This window comes from Indicator indicator, chromosome 17 (genome assembly GCF_027791375.1).
Source record: "Indicator indicator isolate 239-I01 chromosome 17, UM_Iind_1.1, whole genome shotgun sequence".
In the NCBI taxonomy this organism is placed as follows: domain Eukaryota; kingdom Metazoa; phylum Chordata; class Aves; order Piciformes; family Indicatoridae; genus Indicator; species Indicator indicator.
In genome coordinates this window covers 7,708,951-7,727,059 of record NC_072026.1, presented here as the reverse complement: position 1 = coordinate 7,727,059, position 18,109 = coordinate 7,708,951, and positions in this window count along the sequence as shown.

Genomic DNA, 18,109 nt, shown 5'->3' with positions numbered 1-18,109 from the left:
CTTTGGATAGATCATTTACAAGTAGTTTAAGTCTTTGGCCTTGTGGCTTCTGTGTGATTGAACAAAATTTTTCTCCTATTTCAAAAGCTTTCAAGTGGAATCTATGTGTAAGCTGCTCCTATCACCTATGAATTGCAGTCCATTAGAAACTATCACAGACAAATGTAAAAAGTGTTATCAGCCAGAGAATTATTTATTGTTTATTCGTAGAGTGACATATTCTACAGTTCCTTTGAACTTAGTCTACATGGCTACTACTAGATGGGAGACTGCATCACAAAAATTACAAGGCCAAAGCACTTAAGTTAATGCAAAGATGCCAAATAATGTTGCACACCATGCTTGATATAGCTACCATACACTGGATGTATATCACATACCTGAAGGGTGAGTGAACTTGAAATTTCACAGGCAAGATCTGAGAGCCACAACTCAATTTTCGAGCCATGTACTCCAGGAGCCACAAACTTGTCATTGTTCTGCAAGCAAAAACAAAATCAGGTCTTTGTACCTACTATATTCAAACACCTTTCATAGTCTTAACCTAGTCTTAGTATGAAGGCTGTTGGTACTTAGAAGTGCAAACATTGCATTCCATAAAAAAAAATTTAAAATCACTTAGCAGCATTGATTTTTATTTTCTGTGGGTCATTAGGATTCATGTCCATCATAGTCTTGGTGGAGTGTGACGTATGAAAGGCATGACATACTTACACCAGGCATGTACTTACACCAGGACCCAAATCCATGAATTTTAATTTTTTACCAGAGATTGAAACCTTCAACATTTATGTCCTGTAGATTTCAGTCAATCATAGATCTAAAGGATGAAATAGTAATGCCCAGATACAGATTCTGCTCTCCTAGTAGCTCAGTTTGCTTCCTTCTTGGCATTTTAAAATCCCCAAGTACAATATTTTTCCAGCATAATGCAAATCATTCAGAAAAAAAAATAGGTAATAATCGCCCATGGACTCCACTACAACTGTGCAAGTAGTAGAAAGTATCTAGGCCCTTGTCATAAACATACAGCTCTTCATCTTCCTAGAGCTCATTCCATCAGTACTCTGCAGAGCTCACTCTGGTACCTAACTGGGCAATACAACTGAAAGCGCACTTGGATGATACTGATACTCACAGTCATGAATTCTTGCTGCAAAAAAAAAAAAAAAAACCACCTGAAACAAACTGTTGGAAATGGTCAGTCCATAGTAATTAGCTCTTCTCTGCTGTCCCCTCTGGGAACTCTCAGTCTGATTTAAGTGTGCTGTACATTTCAGAGAGAGACCGGACGGCACCTCAAGTGCTCAGCTACTTTTGCCCACCACTTCTCTAATTCATACTTGGCACTTAATGCCAATGACAGTAATGCTTTAAGTATTGATTTACATCAACAGTATTTAATTTCCTGTGGTACCCAGGATGTCCCAGCTAGTAAGTGGTATAATTTACTATTCTATCAAATTAATAAGTATGTTTCTGCTTTCATAGACATATATTAGAATACAATTGATCAGGTACCCTTATTACCCAATCCCAAAAGTAATTTCACAGTAATGCTTACCTTGTGTTGGCAAAATACTTAGGGAAATTTCATAGCTGTGCTGATTTTTAGTCACTATGAGCAAAATTCATTAATCTTCAGGGACGTAACAAATTTATTGGCCAGCAAGGTTACAAAAGGACTTAAAGAAGGCTGATCAATACAGCTGAATTTCACCTCAAGTTGCTGTGATTTCATAGGCATTTGTAGAAGTCAAATAAGCCCTATAAATGATATGGTTTTAGTATGCATTTCAGCATATGAATAGATTATTGCAGATCCCTGGAAGTAAAGGTAGACAATGCTGAACATAGGAAAATAAAACAAAACAACAACAACAACAAACCCCACAGAATAAAAACCCTTTAAAAATATGGCCAATTTAAGCAAAACTTAAGCTCTATGATTGTTAAACTTGCTTTTTACATCTCTAATGCTTTTATACAATTCACTTCCTGTATTAACTATATTTTAACTGTACTTAACCTTTCCTTTTTGTTTCCATTTGCCTACCCACCCATTCCCTTGGGTAGCAATAAAGATAAGTTACACATTTTACTAGAGATTACATGTGGAAGAAGTGTAATGATCATACTCTAATAGTATAGCAATCCAATCTCACAGCCTCTGCTTTTGACAGTCGCCCACTTTCCTGTTGTGTCTGTACCAGTGAGCAACAACAAATGACACACAGTGGCAAGGACTATGATTAGAAGTGGTTGGCTCTACCACGTTTTTGTCTTCAGCAGTTCATACAGGTTTTTCTAAGACAGTAAGGGTAAAGTGACCTTTCATTGCCCTGCTAGCAGGTTATGCTCACGTAGTACACAGGGAGAAGGAGAAATGTTGCCGGAAAAATGGGAGTACATAGAGGACACACCAGCAAAGAAAATAGCAAAGGAAAGCTTCTTTAAAGGCCAGGCCCTCTTCCCAGACTGGGAACTGTAGGAACAAGAGGAGTGGTTTCCTCTCTCCTGTGAATTAGAAGAATGAAGACTTGATCCAATAGCTACGGTCCTCCACAAATAACATTTTATAGCTCGTCTTAACAGGAATTTAGAAATATTTGCATAGATTTATATTTGGTAAAGCCTGCATTAAACACACAAGGCAGATTAAGACTGGGTATAAGGAAGACATTTCTTACCGCAAGGGTGGTGAAACACTGACACAGGTTGTCCAGAGAGGTGGTGGAAGCCTCATCTCTTGAAATATTAAAGGTCAGGTTGGATGGGCTCTGAGCAACCTGATCTAGTTAAAGATGTCCCTGCTCACTGCAGGGGAGTTCAATTAGTTGACCTTTAAATGTCCCTTCTAACCCACAGCATTCTATGATACACAATAAGTCTATTCCCCAAAACTCCGGTAAATAAATGCTGGTATTTTGGAAAAATTAGCTTTTAAACATCATCTTTATCACAGTTAGCACTATTAATTTTGCTCTGTGAAAGCAGGTAACTTCATGCTAGAGACTGGATAAACATATACCAATGAAAGTTTCAGAGTTTATCCTGTAAGATTAGAGAAAACAGATAAATGCAGTGCAGAAAGCTTCGTAAGGAGAGACTATAAATGGTCTGCCATAAATATTCTCAAAGGAAAATTGAGATTTCTAACAACTAATTTTTAAATTGAAGACTACATTTTTATTAGAAAACATTCTGGTTTGAAATTGGCCTAAAACAAACAGGAATCAGAAGCAGGCTTTGTTGCAAATTCAGGGATGCAGCATCTCAAAGTTAACAACACCTACCTCATTTTTGACAATCTTTTAGTAACCTTACCACAGGGATGTTCCTAAAAGAGAGAGCAGAAAAAACTTGTATGGTAGCTGTAAGGTTTTATGAGTCATTTCCCTGCTTATGAGGCAACTCATGCAAATGTAGCTTACATCATTGACCAAACAATGCTGCAAACCTAATTGATTTTAAGCAAATGAGACAGCTCAGAGAGTCACAGAACCATCTGATATGAGAAATCACACTTCGGGAGACCATCCAGTCCAAGCTCTGCTCAGAACAGGAGCAGCTAGAGCAGGCTGCCCAAGGATGTGCCCAGTTGGATTTTGAACGTCTTCAAGAATGGAAACTCCACAGCCTTTGTGGACATCCTGTTCCAGTGTGTGAGTATCCTCACAGAGAGAAAGTGTTTTCTCATATTTAACCATAATTTCCTGTATTTCAGTTTGTGCCCATTGGCTCTTGTTTTCTCACTGGGCAACGCTGAAAAGAGTCTGGCTTCATCTTTTTTTTTTTTTTGTCCTCCATGAGATTCCTACTCTCCAAGCTGAATGGTCCAACCTCCTTCAGCCTCTTCTTCTATGACAGATACTCCAAACATTTCATCATCTTAATGGCTCATTGCTACTCTGTGGCATCCACTGTTAAATTCAAAGCTAATCAATTTTCTCTATCATGTTTATTATATTTTTATTGTTAAATTATTCTCAAGGGTGAACTAAGGCTGTCCCTATCGGCACTTTCTGTCTTCATTGCCATCATCTACTGTTTTGCCTTTTTATAAACGATGCATTCCCAGTTGCACAGTTTTGATTGCATCAGGCTAGCTGCTTTCAGGGTCACCAATGAACAAGGTTGAAAACTGTTTCAGCTGCCTGAAAACATAGTGGAGGAAGGGCATTTCCCTCCCTTTACTTTGATAGCAATCAAACTTAGACTGCAGCTTTGTAATATTTTCAGATGAAATGTGACTGAGCTGCTATGTTAGAGCGATTGCTCATGGTGTATTTGATCACATCAAGATGTTTTCTTTTACTTTTTATGAGCAGACAGTCTTAGAACATGAATCCTATGGAGCATAATGGTGAAATGCACAGCCTGAAATAGACACAACCAATTAGGTTAAAATATTGAAGGAAAAGAATGCATTAATAAGTCTCTTGAGATTTAATGCCCATACAGGCCTGTAGACTAAGAATAAATACTTTGATGAGGTGGTCATGTTTGTTCTTTATTTTAATATCTTTATATTTAATCTTTTCAGGGAAATTTAATTGCTTTCTCCTGGGTTTGTGTGAGTTCTGTTACCCTGTGAATTATGTAATCCCCTGGGAATTTATACTTTTGAATATGGGTAGCTGGAGGGAAGAAGTCTTTCCCTTCTAAGTCATTACCTTAAGTTTTGAGATCTATTCATTCAGCTGGGCATACATTTTAGTCTCTCCCTCAGGGGTATTAATACTACCTAGCTGTCTTTGTCTTCTGATCTTCAGTGGAACAGGGAAGGCAACTCCAGAAATGTCTTTGCTTCCACAGATCTGGGAAGTAGACTTCTTGTGACTGGGTAGCAAGTGTCTTTGCCTTGTATCACTGCAAAACATTGTGTTGTGTGAGTATAATATCACACCAACAGTTCTAGTCACAGATTAAAAATCCACTGTGGGGAATATATTTCAGCCAGAGAACAAAATCTATTCCATAACCCTGTAGAGCTTACAATATCAGCATAAGGAAAGAGACTACAGAAGGATACAGGTGGAAAGGAGCAAAAAGTATCATCTCTGACTTGTTGTGATAAATTGCAGTTCTTAACTCAAAGACACTGCTGAAGTAATTTGCCCATCTCCTGATCTTTCAAAAGTATAATAGGCAAAGTGTCAAGACACACAGCAGAAAAATTTGGGGGATGAATATTTTTTTTTTTCGTAAAAGTAATGTTATCCTTCAGTTCCTGATTTTTGTTTCCCCTCCCAAAAAATGCTTCTGGTACGTGTTGCTTTAAGTTGCTTGATAGAAGAGCACACCTTTGCACTCTTTCATATGTAGGTGCATGTATGCACACAAAATTACACATTAGAATGAGTACTCTGATATACTCATTTTAATTCCTAATAATTATATAATCTTAGAGGAAATGAGCACAATTCACTTTGCTACAATAAGTAGGGTTAAACTACTGAAGAATTAAGAGCTAGACCTTGTGTTTTCCTTCATCTCCGTGAATCATCTGCAATTGTTTTACATCATACTATATTCAAATCTCTTTCATGAAATGCCTCTCGTGTTGAAGCAGTGGATTACCTGAAAAAGACTTAGTAACTGAAATCTGTCTCATCAGACAGAATACAGAAAGATTAAATGAAAAGAACTACAGATTTGTGATGGTTCACACTGACACAAGGTTGCAAAGCAGAAGGAAGAAAAAAGAAACAAACAGGAAAAAAAACACATATGCAAATAACCTGACACATTAGATCTTTCTATTTCCAGTCACTCTTCTGCTTTATTGCAGATTAGGAAAAACATTCTTATGTAATAAAATCAGCCATTTCCAATCAAATGTAAAGACCCATATTAAAAAAAATATGTCTTTTCTGTTTGGCTTTTTCTTGCCTCAGTGACAAATAAGAATGGCATCAGCCTTGTCACTGAAAGTCAACACAGCTTGATACAAAATGGTGATGGTAATGAAAGAACAGGTGACATTTCAGTATAACATTTCTGTGACATTTGCTACAATTTTAATTTAAAAAAGTGTCAAATAACAATGTTTCAGACTTGGCCTCATAAATAAGTTTGAGCTTATTTATACTAGATGTAACCCAGTATAACTTACCTTAGCTTCTGAAGTAAATGACCAGAACTGAGCTCCTAGACAGTGTTTATCAAATTGTGGCTTACAGCCCTTCAGTGGTCATAAATGAGTTACAAAAGTCACACTAGCTTAGTCTTGCTGGACAGAGTTCTGTCCTCCTACAACTGGCTACAGCAATTTTAATGAGGTCTTATCTGTCTGCCTTAAATGAGCAGAGTTACTGCCAGCAATAGAAGATGCAGGTGCTACAGGAGTTTTCTAAGTTGGAAACAGGGAGAGGAAAGGAGAGTTATAAGAACAGACTGAAGCCTGTAAATAGGCCATGCTCACAGCAGTTCAATACTGTGGCAAAGAAAAGAAAATGCTTTAATGTCTGCTGCATTAGTGCAAACACTAGTGTAAAGGTTCACAATTACAGTATCTGTAAGGCAAGAAAGCAGAACAATACCTGGACCTAAGAGCAGAAATGATACAGAACAATATCTTGCATAACCCTCCATGCTCTTGACCATTGCAGTTCACCAACTATCATGGAACAAACCTGCCTGACCTACACCCAGCTCTGGATAAATACTGCCCAGTGCCATGCTTTGTAAGTAGGTGAGTAAGCTAAGTAAAACGTTGACACAAGAACAGAATTGGTGTGTGGCTGCGTGCAGATAAAGAACAGATCCTGGAACTGAAACAAATCCATAGGCACTGAAGAATGACACTTTCACCTGAAAGCACAGGAGGCAGCAATTGGCTGTTAATGCTTATTTCTCACTGATCTTCAGCAGAGTTCAAGGTCTTAATCTTTGGGGGATCCATTGACATCCCAAATCTTGGATTCTTTTCAGCCCCTTGGCAGAATTGTATGGTGTATGCAACAAAGAAAGTGCAGCCACACCAAAAGAAGTTTTATGGAAGCAGAATTATATCTGAAGTGTGAAATTCTCCCTGGAACTCAGTTCCTCACAAATCTTCCCATCTTTTCCTTGAACTGCATTGACATAGCCTTCTCTAAAATAAATGCATTAGAGCAGATAATAGCTACTCAGTCACTGCTGCCCCTCCACAAAATGACAAGGAGAGTTAGTAAACAAGGTATGATAGATTTCATTAATGATAAGCATTTCAAGATGGAACTGCAATTTTATTGTAGTGATTAGGGCATAACAGCTCAGACAGAATAGAAACTATTTTCCAACAGACTCCAGAATATAACCTGTCCTGCCTGAGAACACAATATTTACTTATCTAGGTCTTTGTTGGTCCTATAAGATACACAAAATTACCTCTGCCTTCAGCTGCTAACACCTCTAGTATCAGCCCTAAAAAATTAAATTTCATATGCAATATAAATGAAGTATGAATGTTCTGCAGTTTGTTATACTACCCAAGGTATTCTATATGCTCAACCAAAGCCTTTGGAGACAAAGATCCAGCTAGAAAAACATTACCTTTATCCCAGAAAGACATACCTGCAGTTATTTAGATGTACCTAAACCACTGAAATCAGGACAGCAACTTGGGGCAGCAAAGCTTGGTATAAATCCAAATCAAAATATTTTCAGAATCAGAGCTCAGGAAAATTCTAAGGAAAACTATAAAGAGCATACATGAATAATCTTTTACAGTTAGCTATATTTTTGTTTTTCTTCCTACTCTATCTCAAAACTGACTCTCTGTAGGCTCCAGATAGCAGAAGCCTGCAGAGAAAGCAATCTTAATGCCACTCTCACCCTCTCTAATCTCCTTTTATTATTAAAGTATAAATCATACAAATTAAATTTTCACAAAAACCTCTATTGTTTTACATTTACTTCCAGTTTTATTCTGGTATTGCAGATATGTAGTTTCTTCACTCATCATCAGAGAGCTAAAATGCAGGAAGTGACATGAGGGGGGAAAGGTATGAAGGAACAAAAGACAAATCTTTTGGCTGGCTCACATTAGTGACTGTCTGCAGCATTCTTCCTGCAGCAAGCATGTGGAAGAGAAGGCACAGTTTAGAAAAGTGTTAAATATCCTGCACCATGCTCCCTACAAAATACTTGATGACAGTTATGGTTAAAACAATAATAGCCATGGAGAAGGTACCATTGGATGATTGCAGTCACTTGATAATTAGCCTAACTAGAGCATTTAGATATTTCAGAACTCTTAGGAAATGAAACTAGTTTAATAACAAATTGAGTTAAAAAAACATCTCAAACAGAAGAAATAAAAAATTATGATTTGGTTTTGGGCAATTTTTTTTTTTTTTTTGTGGGGTCACTTCAAAAGAATTGTTCCTATAATTTTTTGGATTAATTACTGAACTGAAAAGTCTGTAAAGGGCACAATGATGTTCTTTATCTACAAATACTGCTCTGTTACTTCACATTCAATTGTGTTACTCAGTCTGTCCACTTAAGGCTGTGGATGCCTCCTCCCTGGAGCTGTTTAAAGCCAAGCTGGATGAGGCCTTGAGTAGCTGTGTCTAGTTGAGAGGCATCCCTGCCCATAGCAGGGAGGCTGGAGTAGATGATTTCTAAGGTACCTTCCAACCTAAGCCATTCTGTGATCTATTCTTTGAATCTATGATTCTATTTCTCACAATTTATAAAAATAGAAGTTATTCAAGACAATGTTTTTTTCTCTTCTGTATTCTCAGAAAACTGGAGACCTGATCCTTGCCCATGCCTGGCCATGAATGTATTATAGAAATAATCTAATACGAAGAGAAGGAGTCTCACATTCCCAGCTGCTGTTCACAGCTACTGAAAAGATTCTCTGAGACACTGTGTGAAATGGTAGAAGGAAAAATTTACTGGCTAGAAGGGCCATTTTCAAAATAGAAACCACTCCCTTTTGTACCTTCTCTGTAAAAAAGGAGCAAGAATAAGCGTAGAGAGTTTGTACCCCCAAATGTTCATGTCTTCCTGACCTTAGTGAAAGAGTCCTGAAGTAGCTGATAAATAGGCACAAGCCCTGCTCACTGCACTCTGTTCATTTGAGAGCATTCCCAGTCCCTCACAGCTACAACTTAGTTCATTTTGTGGACCTTAGAAACTTTCTAACTTGCCCTCTCTCAGATAAATACAACATGCATGAAACATGATGATTTTTCCTAGAAGTGACTTTCTTGTTTGGGCATGTAGAAATGTAACACAATGGTTGCAGTTGCAAAGGATATCTGAAGGTCATCTTGCACCTGTTTCACAGCAAGTAAAAATAACTTTGTGTGTTTACAAGAAACAGATCTGAGATGCTGTGAAAGTTTATACATTGTCGGATCTTATTCAGGAGATTAAAAAAATATATTTGAAAAAAAACATCTAACCACAGAACTTGAGTCTTCTGAGACTCAATTCAAAGTTCCTAATTAGCTCTTTTACCTATATATCCACCTTCTGCATATTACCACAAAATAGAAATTGGCCATTAGGGAGAAGGCTGCTGAAAAAGAACAGAAAATTCAAGGATATATGCTGAGACATCAGCTGACAACTAGGCAAAAGGTGAAAACACATAATCTAGAAGAAGGTAGTGAAGAGCTAAGTGTGACATGGGCTAGCAGTTATGCATGAAGTGATGCAATGAAATGAAGACCCCTGGGCTAACAAAACCAAGCAGCATAATATGAAGACTGAATTTGGTGAATGAATTTAAATCCAGCTGGCGGCAGGATAGGGAGGTTCTAGCGAAGGATCTGAACTGGCTGGCTGGGCCATTCATATGAGTTTCCACAAGGCCAAAAGCCAGGTCGTGCACTTGGATTGCGATAACCTCATGCAACACTACAGGCTTGGGGAAAAGTGGCTGGAAAGCTGCCTGATGGAAAAGCATCTGGGGGGGGTGTTGGTCAGTTGCTGGTTGAATATGAGCCAGCAGTGTGCCCAGGTGGCCAAGAATGCCGGTAATATCCTGTCTTGTATCAGAAATAGCATGCCCAGCAGGACCTGGGAAGTGATTGTCCCCCCGTACTTGGCACTGGTGAGGCTGCACCTCAAATACTGTGTTCACAAGAAAGACATTGAGGTGGTGGAGCCTGTTCAAAGAAGGGCAGTGAAGCTGGGGAAGGATCTAGAGCACAAGTCTTGTGTTTGACAGCCTTTGAGTTTGATTTTAAACAAGAATTTTTGATGTCCAGTGAGACAGAGAAGGTTGTTAATAGGCTATCTGCAGTACCATGACAATCTCCTTGGAAGACAGCATGAAGGTTCAGCCAGCATAGCTTTGCTTCACAGCTAAGTCACTTTTCAAACAGCTTGTCCAGACCCAGAAGCTTTTCCAGCAGCCTGTGTGCTGCAGAAGGAGAAATAATTATTCTGCTGGAGAGCAGGAACCTGCAGAGTCAGAACTCTGTCACTTTACTAAGTAAGATTTTTTGAGGAAGTGGTGTGAATTAATCAGGGAGTCAGACAGCAACTTGACCAAATCACTGAGGAAAAGGAGTAATGAATTATTGTGTCCCCTGCTCTAGGGTAAGAGGAACACATGTGTCAAGAGCTATGCTGACTGTATAAAATGACCTGGACAAATTACTTGGGGATCTTTTGCAGAATGGTAAAAAAAAGTTCATGTATCTCTTTCTCCCCCAGAAAGCCATTGTCACAGAACAGTGCCTGGATGTTTATTTTCTCCTCAGCTGAAAATCCAAGGATAAACCAGGGTATTTCAATTGCTCCTATCCATTAGACAGGGAGCAACAGAATTAGATAAAGAGGAAAATATTCCCTTTTTAAAAATCACTACTCTGATAGAGAAATCTGATTTGCAACTATGAAAAATTCAAGCTGTTTTGTTCAACAAGTGGCAGGCTTGTGATGCCAATGGAGACTGCACAAAGCCTGCCTGGAGTCTCTGATGTGTAACTGGCCAAATAGAAAGATGAATGTACTGCAGCTTAAGCACTTAATAGTTATTAATAGAGAGTCTATGGTACAGCATGTTGATTATTAGGATATGTGCCATTTTCTTGCATTGCACATCCATAAAGGCAGATCATCAAATACCCTAACACGCAGGAAGGGTGTTAGATATTGTTAGATATTTAAAAGTGTAATATTCACAAAAGCACCCAAGGAGGCCTTATAAAAGAGACATCATCAGAAATAATTGGGAAATTTGAGTCAAAACCTTTAGAGGATTTGCCTAATTACTTTACACTTCTGTAAATACAAGAATTCTCATTTTTAGGTAACTAAATACTTGTATGGGTTTGGCTTAAGATAATTAGCACTGTACAGCCTACCCAAGAGGACAAAGTTGGGAGTGGGGAGGGATGAAATAAGGACTATCACAACATAAGCCACATTCATACCACACATTCCTTTTCACCTTTGTGTAGCAGGCCAACTGTCTTCACTTTTCACTTGGGCTGAGGCTGCATCAGGTGAGTGCTGTAAAGCATGAAATGCACTACTGGAGATACCACCACTTTATGGGGCTGAAAAAAAGAAGGGAAATCTGGGTTACCTATAGCAAAACAAGAAGGCTCACATTGCAAAATGTGGATATATACAAACTCTGATAAAAATCAGGCATATTCTGATCTACCACTTCCGAGTATTTACAAGGAAGAAACTTAAAATAAACAGTGTACAGATTGCAATCCCCCAAACATACATCTAAATCTGCATTTTCTGAGAACAAAACACTCCACAGGAAGGAAAAAAAACCTCTATTTTAAAAGATGCTCAAGAGTATTTGCCTCTTCAGTTGCTTCACAGAATCTCATATTTATCTTCAATTATCACACAACTACCAGTGGCTCTAGGGGTGAAAGATTGTCTCTATAAAACCTAAGAAACATTGAGAGTACTGCTACATTCTCTATTCATCAGATATGGGAAGCTAGAGCTACAGCTTTAACCTACAAAAACTTCAGGGAGAACTGAAGATTTATTTTTGCTTTGTTATTGATATTTCCACATAAGCAACCCTAGAAGGTAATTTTCCAGTAATCTTCCTAAGAGAATTAGAAAGTTTATGATGACTGTAATCTTTATGCTTCTTTATCAGTGATACAACTCAGTACAGAGCTTTGTTTTGTTGTTTGGTGATTGGTTTTTTTGTTTTGTTTTGTTGGTGTTGGGTTTTTTTTTTTGTTTGTTTTGATTTTTTCCCCAATCTTTGCACATCTGACATTTCTTCCTTGTTTGTCTGGTCTGCAATGTGTTCCTCACAACATATCTGACTATATCCCTGTGAAAGAGACAGTGTTAACCCTATTTGGCAAATAAGGTACTGAGAGACAGTGATGATTGCCTGTGTTTCATAGCAACTGCCCAGAATGCTTAATTTGTTGAAAGTTAAAAAAAGAGCCTGGGAGCAAGGATGGCCTGTTCTTCTTCTGCCTAAAACTCCCAAGGGGTGTATAATCAAGGACACTAGACCCAGGCAGACACCTGGGAGAACATAAAGTAATTCCAGTGACTATTTCTAAAAGCTTTCTAAAATTAGTTAGGCTAGTTTAATCTCTCTGACTCTTGATTCAAGACCCTGGTCCACAAAATGTCCAACTATCTTTCCAAGACAGTCCCTATTTCATACTGAATGGAGCATGTTAGTTCATCAAACTGAATTAGGTTCTGCTACATTCTCTGGTCCATTAGCTTCCTTTAAACCTCGTTCTGTATTAGCTAACTCATTGCAGCACACAGCTTGAGTTAAAAGACGTGGTTTGCATAAATTTATAGTGAAAATAGCCTTGTCATCTTCATTTGTGTGGGGTAGGAGTTCTGTCCCTTAGCACAAGAGAGGAAGTGCTGCTTAAGGCAGCCTTTACCACCTACTTGCCTTCTAGAGTTGCAGTAAAATTTCAAGGAAGAAACAACAATGACCCATTACCAATGCCTTTTTCCCACTAAAATGTCTTCCCTTGGAATATATCAAATGGACACCCCCCCTTAACTCTCATTAGGGGGTTAGGATGTTTAGAGGGAAATACAAACCCCTATTGCTAGGCTGAGAAAGTATTCCCCTCCTTAGTGTATAAATGTTGATAAGATAAAATAAAGGCAATGCTAGTGGCTGATTTAAACCCAAAAGCCCAGAGACATTTACATTCAGTGCATTCACCTGAGGAAGCTTCTCTACTGTAGTAGGGTAGATACAGTTTTCAGCAACAAACAACATACCTAGCATCAACTAAGTCAACTACAAAAAAAAATGATTTTACCAATTGATGAGCTTGGATATTTAATTTAGTCTTCCTTTGGATAGCTGTGGTTCCTACAACAGTTGTTACATCTTAACAACACACAGGAAGCTCTCCCCTTTGAATCAGTCTGACCTAAGTGAAAGCAAGGAAGCTCTCTGGGCTCTATAATACTGCAATAATTTTTACTATGCAATGTTTTATTTTTTTTCCACGTGGAAATCAACATACATGCATCAGGGCTGGCACTTGATCCTGACCTCAAAGAGTCCTTCAGCTACCTAGATTTAGATGTGAATCATAACCTATGTTTGCAGTCTGTACTCAGTTTAATTTATTATTACTGGTTTTCTGATTAATCCTCCATCTCCCAATGAGTAACATGCTTGCAAGGTTCAGGCAAACAAGACAGAAGGCTGCAGAGGAGTTCAGAGTTCTGTTTTTAGAAGGGGTGTGGTTAGTAGGTCAAGAGAGGTTCTCCTCTCCCTCTGCTCTGCCCTAGTGAGGCCACATCTGGAATATTGCATCCAGTTCTGGGCCCCTCAGTTCAAGAAGTACCTCAGGGAACTCATTGAGAGAGTCCACCACAGAGCTGCAAAAAATTATTAATGGAGTGGAACATCTTCCTTATGAGGAGAGACTGAGGGAGCTGGGGCTATTTAGTTTGAGGAAGAGGAGACTAAGAGGTGACCTCATTAATGTTTATAAATATGTAAAGGGTGAGTGCCAAGAGGATCTTCTTGGTGATGCCCAATGACAGGACAAGGGGCAATGGGTGGAAGTTGAGGCATAGAAAGTTCCATGGAAATAGGAGGAAAATTTTTTTTCACTGTGAGGGTGATGGAACATTGGAGCAGGCTGCCCAGGGGGGTTGTGGAGTCTCCCTCTCTGGAAGCATTCAAAACCCTCCTGGATGCATTCCAGTGTGATCTGGTACAGGTGATCCTGCTCTGGCAGGGGTGTTGGACTGGATGATCTTTCGAGGTCCCTTCCAAACCCTAACATTCTGTGATTCTGTAATTTTTGGCATACTACCTTGATAGCTGCTCTATATGCAATCTCTAAGTGAAAGTGATAAATGCCTGAAGTACCCCAAGTCAGACATAATTTGAGAAGTGAATGAACAGTTTTCCTTTGCAGGCAGTGATTGAAAAATGTCAACTTTTTGTTCCAGCTGGCATGCAAGACAGCCCATGTCAGGCTAATCTGACCATGTCAGGTTCATCTGACAACACATATGAGCTAAGTTCTTCCACATAATTTGTCTTTGCTAATTTTAACCAAGAAAAGTGTATTGACGAGGGAATTAGTTAAGAGCTTTCCTTTAACTTGTCTATGCTATTGCAATATCTTCATCAAAATATGCAGTGTAGCAAACCTACATAATATTAATTACCTTTGTTTCCATGTCTCAGAGCCAGGGATTCCCAGAGGCTCCCAAGGTTCATGCACAACCTGCAAAAAATATGCAGAATTACAAAGGAGGTCTTGCAGGAGATGTTGCATTTAATTTAGGCATTTCCTTGCAGGTGAGTTTTGTTACATAGGACTCCTAATCTGATTTCTCATGTTTAAACATCCATTGCTTGGTGATCTTAAAGGTCTTTTCCAGTTTTAGCAATTCTGTGAAATCTTTGAAGTCCCCGTTCAAGATTTTCTAAACTGTGGCTCCTTTGTTTTAAAACTATCCATGCTCATCCCTGTTAAAAGGCAACATCTTTGGGAAAATTTGAGCAAAACACCCTCACATGTCTGATTTTATGAAGGAATGCAGTGTTCATTTCAAGAAATTACTAACTCTTACTGTTTAGCAACAAGCATTATGATGACAGTGCTCTTCAGGATTACAAAGATAAAAATCCATGTCTGATAGTATTAGTGAGACAGAAAGGCTGATGGATCCTGGGGTCAGGTTTTAAAGCTAAGAAGGAATGCTTTCTGTGAATATTTATGAGAAAGAATTAGCTTGGATTGATACTGGAAAGGACCCCAGTAGTGTGCAAGCTGTGTCAATTACATCGAAGCTTTCCAAGACATTTTTGCTTGCACAAATGACTCACCTTTTAATCAAAACATAAAACATTAATAATACTGTATTGAAATACAGAAAACACAAGCAAATAGCATACCTGTTTAAATTTGTAGCTGGAGAAAGTGTTGCTAGGAATAGACAGCAACAAGAAAAGTATGCCCAAATCACAAATTGCAGTTTTTGTGTTCCATTCTAATTTTATCTGAGATGTTTAATCCTTGTATAATCCTCAGTCCAGGTGGTGAACTGCATGTTGAGAGCATAAATCTAGATGGATTATCATTTCACAGATATTTTTGGTAATTTCTTCATCTTGGAGGAAGTGGGCCCTGGCAGTGACAATAAACATTTTAACATTTTGACAGTATGGTGACAAATTTTAAAACACAAAGCCACCATGAAACCTGGGCACAAGGTGCACTTTGTCACATTTATTCCTTTCAAATTAACTTTTGGCTTGATCAAATCAGATAAGATCAAAGAGGACACTGAAAAAACAAAAATCCAGAAGCTGGTCTAACAACTCTCTATTTGCTTCCTTGTATATTAGAAAGAAGCATTTTTGCTCTTTTTTCTCTTCCTAAGGTTTCCGTCTGATATTACTAACTTCTCAGTCCTATTGCTTCATTCTCTGGTTATCATGAAGGAATTGCATCTTTGCAGCATGAAAGCAGCCAGACTTGTTCCTTCTCCCAGCACTTGTCAACAGGAGTGCTTTGACTTTGCAGGAGAGAAAATGGATTACTTAGATTCACTACTGATATCTCTCAGCATGCTGCAGCCCAGTGCAGACAGCCTGGGGAAGTCTTACAGATCCTCCACAAAGCACAGACTCAAGGGATGGAGAACAACAGATGAATTTCTGTACAAAGCTGATATCAATGATCATGCCCATGCTGTGTGGAGGACTTACATTATCCTTTTAGTTGACATAGGTACTCCAAGGTGCTCTAATACCACCTCTGAATACTGAGTCTGAATAACCTGGGTATAACCACCAGGAGCGTTTTTCTCTGAGAGATTAAATATGTAATGTTTTACAACCCAGTTTAAACAGATCCCATGTAAAATTCAGGACTGGTTTTCAATATGTAATTTACTTTTAATTTTTAAACAAGTTTCTTGTGAGGATTTTAATGTTATTATTTGTATCTATGGAATGATGAACAAATTAAAACACAAAAATCTATAGAAAATTTGAGATGTAATCTTTAATCTATTCTGGTAAAATGAAATTTTAACCAATCATAAATTTAGGAGAAATCAGAACTACATCTGTCACAATATAATTAGATTGCTGAGTTGTCAAATAACAGCAATCCATTATCCTTACATAAACTCCTAGTTTCCAAGGCAATTTAGTCTCTAAGCTCTGAAGAGCTGGTGGTTAAATAAGTATGTTTTTCTTTTAAGTTTAATGTAGGGAAAAAAAATGAAAATCAAAACAAAGGACAAAAATAATTATGAGCAGTAACAAAATGAATCAAATCAAATGATGTATTTATTTTATACCAACATAAATTCTTTAAAAAAAAAAAAAAAAAAAAAGGATTGTTTGGAAGAAATTTTGATTAGGAAACTCCACTGCTCTAAGAGTGTTAATCCAATGCCTTTTATCATTAATGAATGGCCTCCATTAATGGAGTCTCCAGATACTTTATTTCACTTTTTTGCAAATCTACTTGCAGCAGGGTTTAGAAATAATGCAAAAAGAAGCTTACATGAAAAAGAAATTAAAATAATAACTCATTTGGGAGGAAGGGAAATGGACAACCCTCATTTGCTCTTACAGGAAATCTATTCCATTGATCTAACATTTAGATCCAGACAAAAAGTAAACACATATAGATTCTAGAACAGCAAATGGAGGGCTTATTTTGAGGTGCATTGATTTTCAATTTGTGGAACAGGTTGTGCTTAACAAACAAATAACCCAACCCCCCCAAATTAAGTTATGTATTACTTTGATTTTGTGACCAGTAATTAAAACCAACCAAAAAAAAAAAATCAAAACTAAATAACACCTCCTCTCCCTCTCCCCCCCAAACAAACAAACTCAAACAAACAAAACAAAGAGAAAAGTAGTGAATTTTCACAATACAAGTCAAGATTTCACTATGCCTTTTCTCATTCCTATGTAACTACCATACTTAGTGTTACTCTGTCAACTCTATTTCTCCATCCTTGGAATTTGTATTTTCTCCACGACCTTTGTTTCCATCCTCCTCTTCTGCTCTCTAACTTTTTTTCTTTATTTGAACCTGAAACTGAGATTCTTTGCATGCTATAAAATGCTATAAGAAATATGAAAACAAAGCGAGGGGGAAAGGAATGTGTTTATGTGGAAACTCAGCTGACTGTACACTGCCTCAGAAACCTTTAGCTTACTGGAGATCTTCCCTCAAAGAGTGGATATTTAACATTGCATCTTTCAAGAAAGCTTAAGAAGGCAAAGTGTGCATAGAGGAAATAAGAGATGTAGTCAGGAAAATTTGTTTCTTCAGTACCAAATCTGTGATCACAGAATCGACCAGGTTGGAAGAGACCTCTAAGATCATCAAGTCCTACTGATCACTCAACCCTATCTAATCAACCAGACCATGGCACTAAATACCTCCTTCAGTCTCTTAAACACCTCCAGGGATGCTGACCCCAGCACCTCCCTGGGCAGCCCATTCCAATGGGCAATCTCTCTTTCTGTGAGGAGTTTCTTTCTAAGATCAAGCCTAAACTTCCTCCTGCACAGCTTGAGACTGTGGCCTCTTGTTCTGTTGCTGGTTGCCTGGGAGAAGAGACCAACACCCACCGGGCTACGACCTCCCTTCAGGTAGTTGTAGACAGCGAAAAGGTC